Here is a 6530-nt window from a genome sequence, read left to right as displayed (position 1 = left end):
TTTTTGGTTTTTCGAGACAGGGTTTCTCTGTAGCTTTGGAGCCTGTCCTGGAACTAGCTCTTGTAGACCAGGCTGGCCTCGAACTCACAGAGATCCGCCTGCCTCTGCCTCCCAAGTGCTGGGATTAAAGGCATGCGCCACCACTGCCCGGCTAGAAACCCTGTCTTGAAAAACCAACCAAACAAACAAACAAACAAAACAAACCCCAAAAATCCAAAAAGGTTATTTTTCTCCCTCCTCTCCCTCCAACGTTAAGTACCTGCCTGCCTAGTGTAAGGCCTGGGTTTATCTTCAGCATTACAAATAAAGAATATCAAAAGTTGTGGCTCCTCCTTCCTTTCTTGGTGCCTAAACTATATGCATAAGTAGATAACCTACAATGCAGTTGGATTACCCTGGAGCTGGCTGTAGCTTGTGGGTTTAGGTTCTCCCACCCCACACGTAAGCTATCTTGGACATCTGTCCCTGTCAATATCTAAGCATTATTGTGACTGGCAGGTGTGGACGCCTCTCCAGAGAAAAACAGGATTCTTCAGATGTTGGCGACTGTGGGCACGCATTAGGATCCGGGGGGATTTTCACGCTGTAGTAAATGAGCATGACAACCACCAGCGAGAGGGTTTCTTCAGACTCCAAACTGCATTCACAAGCAACGGACCTGCTTCAGTCCTTCAAGGAAGAAGGTGAGATATAAATTAGCTTGATCATTTATTCAGAGGCATTTCAACACAGGAGCAAAGAGTTCTGTCATCATAATTAAAAGTGAAAGCTGAAAAAAACTGAGAAAATTCACCAGCACAAGTTTTTCCTCTGTTACCTCTGTTAAAAAGGCATGTATATACGCGTTATTTAAGTATACTTAATATGATACTTTTGCTTGTTACTGAGTCTCTTACACTAGAGGACAGACAGAGCATCCAGACATCCTTTGCTGTTATCATCCTGTCGGGATCTCCCTGAATCTTGCTAGGCTTTTTTTTTTTTTTTCCAAATATTCTACGTGTGCTTGAAAAGAATGTAAATTAACAATGCAAAGTTGCCCTCAGTGAAGGCTGTGGATATAGTTCAGGGGTAGAGTATTGATTCACCTAGCATGTGTGAGGCCCTGGATTCCATTCTCATCACTGCAGAGAGAGAGGGGAGACAGGTAGATAGAACAGGGAGGGAGGGGAAGGGAGAGGGAAAGGAGAAAGAAGAGAGGAAGAAAAGAAGCAAGAGGAAACCTTTCTAGTTGAATAGTTTCTCAGGATCCCCTCAGACCCCAACTCCAAAGTTGTTCAAGTCTCTTGTATTATCTGCACATAGCACTTTAGGTTACATCTAAATTATTTATAATACCTTGGTATGGGAGGTCTTTCTGCCTATGTGTTGCTTTTATTGGTTAATGAATAAAGAACTACTTTGAGCCCATAGCAGAGCAGGGCAGAAAGAGCTAAGGGGGGGGGGGGGGGAACGGAGGAGGGAACTAAAGTGAATGTGGGGAGAAAGAAGGGTGGAGCCAGAGAGGTAGCCCTGCTGGAGAGGTAGCCCTGCTGGAGACAGATGCCAGAATTTTAACCAGTAAGCCACAGCCACATGGCCATACACAGATTAATAAAAATGGGTTAAATTAATATGTAAGAGTTAGCCAATAAGAAGCTAGAGCTAATGGGCCGAGAGGTGATTTAGTTAATACAGTTTCTGTGTGACTATTTTGGGTCTGAACAGCCGGGAACCAACAAACAGCCTATTACTACAATACCTAAAACAATGAAATTATTTTAGAAGATGACAAAAAGTCTGTACACATTCAGAACAAAGGTTTCTTTTTCCTAAAATATTTTCAATCCTCATACAAAATTTTTAAAATTTATATTTATCTTCATCTGATATGTATGAGTGTTTTACTTTCATGTAAGTATGTGTACTATGTATATGCCTGATGCTCAAAGAAGCAGGAAGAGGGTTCAGCACCCCCTGGAACTGGATTACAGCCAATTATGAGCCAGCATATGGGGGCTAGGAAAAGCAGCCTGTGCTTCTAACCCCCGAGCCACTCTCCAGTCCCAACTTCACACAACTGAATCCACTGATACAGAGGGCCTGTTGCTATATAAGACATCAGGAAATTCACCTTGCTGAAATCATCAAAGTCTTTTTAAAACAGAATTTTTTAAAAAGTAAAAAGTTGTTCAAAATTGTCAATCCGAGGGCTGGAGAGATGGCTCAGCGGTTAAGAGCATTGCCTGCTTTTCCAAAGGTCCTGAGTTCAATTCTCAGCAACCACATGGTGGCTCACAACCATCTGTAATGGGGTCTGGTGCCCTCTTCTGGCCTCCAGGCATATACACAGACAGAATATTGTATACATAATAAATAAATAAGTATTTTTTAAAAAAAGGACAGTAGTTGATGAGATATCTATATACCAAGAGCAGATCTTCAAATGTCACTGTCAAAAGTTTAAAAAAAAATTTAAAAAAAACAAAAGTTTGCTGCTCTTCTAGCCGACTCAGGTTCGATTCTCTGCACTCACACGGTCGGCTTGCAGCCAGTTCCAGAGACACTAGCATCCTCTTCTGGCCTCCTTGGATACTAGGCACCCACATGGTACACAGACATACATGCAGGCACAATACCTGTACGTATAAAAACTTGACAAGCCATATAAAAGACTCCAAAGTTGAAAGTAACAAATTCCCTGATTCCTCCCTTATAATCCAGTCCTGGAGATGCTGCCAACCGTGTTTGTGCAAATAGCCCTGACTTACGATGGTTCCACTTAATGGCTTTAGACGTTGTGACAGTGTCAGTGCAACACACGTTCAGTGAGCATTGGGACTTTCATCTTTTCCTGGCCTAGCAATATGCTACAAAATACTCTCTGGTGGGCGTTGGGCAGGGGCTGCAAGGTGCAGCTCATCAGCCAGGAGACAAAAGCAGTGCTCTACAGTGAACTTTGTGGCTAGACTGTGATGTATGAAATGCATTTTCCACTCTCAATGTTTTCAGTTTACCACAAGTTTAGCAGGCTGTAACACTGTCAAAGAATAACTGTACTTCCTTGTAGATATTGTCTATGCAATACAAGAATATGTTTGTAAACATTACATGTCTGACCTTAAAAAGAAAACACACAGCACGAAAAGATCGCACTATATGCATACTCTGGTACACTGTGGTTTTTTTCCCTCTTTATTTCACGATATCTTTTTTGTATCAGCACATTTATATATTCTCCAGTGTTTTTAGTGGTTGTACTGTATTCCAAGATAAAGTTGTTCTGTGGGGTACTTAGTTGTCCTTTGATGGATACTTGAATCATTTCCAGTCTGGCGGTTATGAATAATAATGCTACAGGCAGCTTTCCCTTACATGTGAACTTTGTAGCTGTTCACCTACTCTTTTCAGGCTGTTCCCTCCAGTGACCTTCATCCAACTTCCTTCTTTCCCTGAGCGGCAGACCCACGTATTCTACTTCCTTCCTTTCCTTTGGTGGCTGCCATTTGGCCTTTGAGTTTGTCTGCCTCTAAGCCTCACTAAAGAGCAACTGTCTGTCGCTGCCTGGTGATCAACACGGGGGCATGTCAGTTTTAAGTGGGTTTTGCCATCACTCCACAATGTAAGAGGGGCTAGAAAAACTCATGAAGTGTGATTCATCTAGTAGGCCCTGGTTCCTGTCCACCTTAGACAAGAGTAATGGAAATGCCTATTTTACGGAGTTCTCCAACCCAATTTCTAACTCCAGTATTGGGGGGTTGTCAGATTAATTCTCCCTCCCATAATATGTCTGCTTGTCAAGCCTGAGCATGCCATATTTTCAGAGAAATCTTAGTGACTTTGAGCACCCTAGATTTGGGGTCCCCATTTAGTGGGCCAATGTCCTTTCAGTTCTGTTGGTCCTAACCATGTGCTCAAGCCAACAAGTCCCCTTAATTACTATACAAAGAGATGACTGCAGTGTTCTATAATCAACCAACAGCCTAAAATGTCAGAATTTCTGGTTCCAAGGGCAGCTAATCCCGAGTGAGTAGCACCAAATCTCCAAGTACCCATAACCAAGGCTGGCAGAAGTCCTCAGGATGCAGAATTTCTGAAGCCCCATGGAGAACCAGTGTGTGGGGACAGGGAGGGCATCACAAAAGGACCCATTTCATGAGAATTCAAACTCCCGAGCGAGCCATAGGCGCAGTGCCTCACGGGTCGGTGCATCTGCAGACACCTGTTGTTTCCCCATTTGCTCTGCCGAACCAGAGCGGCTCGGAATCCCCCAGACTGATCCTTGACTCTCACACCTGTCCACATCTAAGTGCTTCATTGTGATCGAAGCTAGCAGCTGGGCCTCTAGAAAATCAGGCGTAGCACTTTCTGGCTCTGCCCTATCAGACAAACATCATGCTAATTCTCTGCTCCTGGCTGCTTTCTGCCCGGGTCATAAGGAGAACACAAAGTAAAAAGTTTGTGCTTGGAAGAGTTCAGAAAGAGAACATTATGGTGGTGAGGGACAAGTGAGCCCCCAACACGGGAGACTGGATTCCAGAGGAATTCTGGCCCAGAGCCTTGGAGTATGCCACTGAGCACTCAGACTTAAAAGCCTGCTTCACGAGTGAAGGCAGACCTGGTGAGTGGGATGGAGATGACTGGGGTGGTGGCAGCCCAGGGTTTTACAAAGCAAAGAATGTTCCCAGGCTCCTTTGATACAATGTGTTTTCCTGTACCTCTAGCTGTTTCTGTCAAGAAGTTGAGTGTCTGGGATGGAGGGTCAAGGGACATAGGCAAGGAACAAGAACATTCCTGTCAGGGACACCAGCCAAGAGTGACTTCTGGGTGACTCCTAGACCTTCAGTTGGGGATGTCCAGGTGTTTCTGCCTTGGGTACATCTTCCTGCCAAGTGTCATCCATAATGATATAAATAAATGACAGCTATTAGTAACTAGTTAATAACAGTGATCATCAGAATGAAGATTTATTGAGCACTTACTAGATGCTGCCAGACACTATTACAAGCTCTTTATATGTATTAACTCGATTAATACAAACCAATGAGGCTAGTACTGCTGCTGTGTTCATTTCCCACATGAGAACTCTGGGGCATGGAGGGGTTAAGCAACTTCCCTAAGAACAAAAAAGACCGTTCAAACCCAGGTATGCTGGCTTCAGAACATACACTCCTACACACCCTGCTGTTCTTCCTCTCAAGACAAGCAGTCAGAGCCCTGTCCATATGAAGCACCAGGAAAGATGATGGTCCACACAGAAGACAGTGAGGGATTGGAAGGTGTCACATCTGGCATGGCGAATCTTTATTTATTTATTTATTTATTTATTTATTTATTTATTTATTTATTTATTTTGTTTTTCGAGACAGGGTTTCTCTGTGGTTTTGGAGCCTGTCCTGGAACTAGCTCTTGTAGACCAGGCTGGTCTCGAACTCACAGAGATCTGTGGCATGGCGAATCATAGAGTTGGCAGAGGCTGAAGGGGTGGGGGGCAGCCATGTCTTATATGATACTTTGTTTAGTTTTCTTGGATATGATGAATTTAGGAACAGCATAGTCAGAGTGGCTTATTAGAGATAGTGGAGGCTTTGATGTGGAAAGAAGATTAAAGCAACGCAAAGTGGAAGACAAGGACGCCACCACAGACGCTGTCACAAGAGACTCTGAGGACCGTTGACCTCTGACAGGGTGCAGCTGAGAGACAGAAAGGATTTTTGAGTATTCAAAATAAGGATTCTTCCAGCTGGGCAATGTTAACACAAGCCTTTAATCTCAGCACTTGTGGGCAGAGAAAGGCAGATCTCTGGTGCGGGAGAATTTTCTGTATTCTGTCCGTCATGTTTTAAATAAATACTGATTGGCCAGGCAGGAAGTATAGGCGGGAAAACCAAACAGGAAGTAGAAATGATGCAAGGAGGACAGGAGAATTCTGGGAAGGAGGAAATTGATTCCTCCCACTCCTGCCCAGATCACCTAAGCAGCAGGGTGTCATCTGCCTCACTGAAAAAGGTACTGAGCCACATGGCTAACATAGATCAAAAAAAAAAATGGGTCAATCAAGATGTGAGAGATAGCCAGTGAGAGGCTAAGCTAATGGACCAATCAGCTTATAATTTATGGAGACCTATGTGTGATTTTCTTTGGGGCTAAACAATTGTGGGGAACTGGGCAGGACAGAAACATAAACAAGCAGACCGTTCATGTTACAGATCTCTATGCATTTGAGGCCAGCCTGGTCTACAGAGCAAGTTCCAGGACAGCCAAGACTACACAGAGAAACCCCATCTTAAAAAAAAAAAAAAAAAAAGAAAGAAAGAAAGAAAAGAAAAAGATAAAATATAGAAATATGCAATTAACAAAAGATATTCAAGTTGTTTCTTTTTTTAAATATTTATTTATTATGTATACAATATTCTGTCTGTGTGTCTGCAGCCAGAAGAGGGCATCAGATCTCATTTCAGATGGTTGTGAGCCACCATGTGGTTGCTGGGAATTGAACTCTGGACCTTTGGAAGAGCAGGCAATGCTCTTAACTGCTGAGCCATCTCTCC

The sequence above is a fragment of the Alexandromys fortis genome, unplaced genomic scaffold, assembly GCF_014885135.2.
Source record: "Alexandromys fortis isolate MF-2015 unplaced genomic scaffold, M_Fortis_MF-2015_v1.1 scaffold_16, whole genome shotgun sequence".
Classification (NCBI taxonomy): Eukaryota; Metazoa; Chordata; class Mammalia; order Rodentia; family Cricetidae; genus Alexandromys; species Alexandromys fortis.
The sequence above is the reverse complement of the archived record's forward strand: the minus strand, read 5'-3'. Positions refer to the sequence as shown.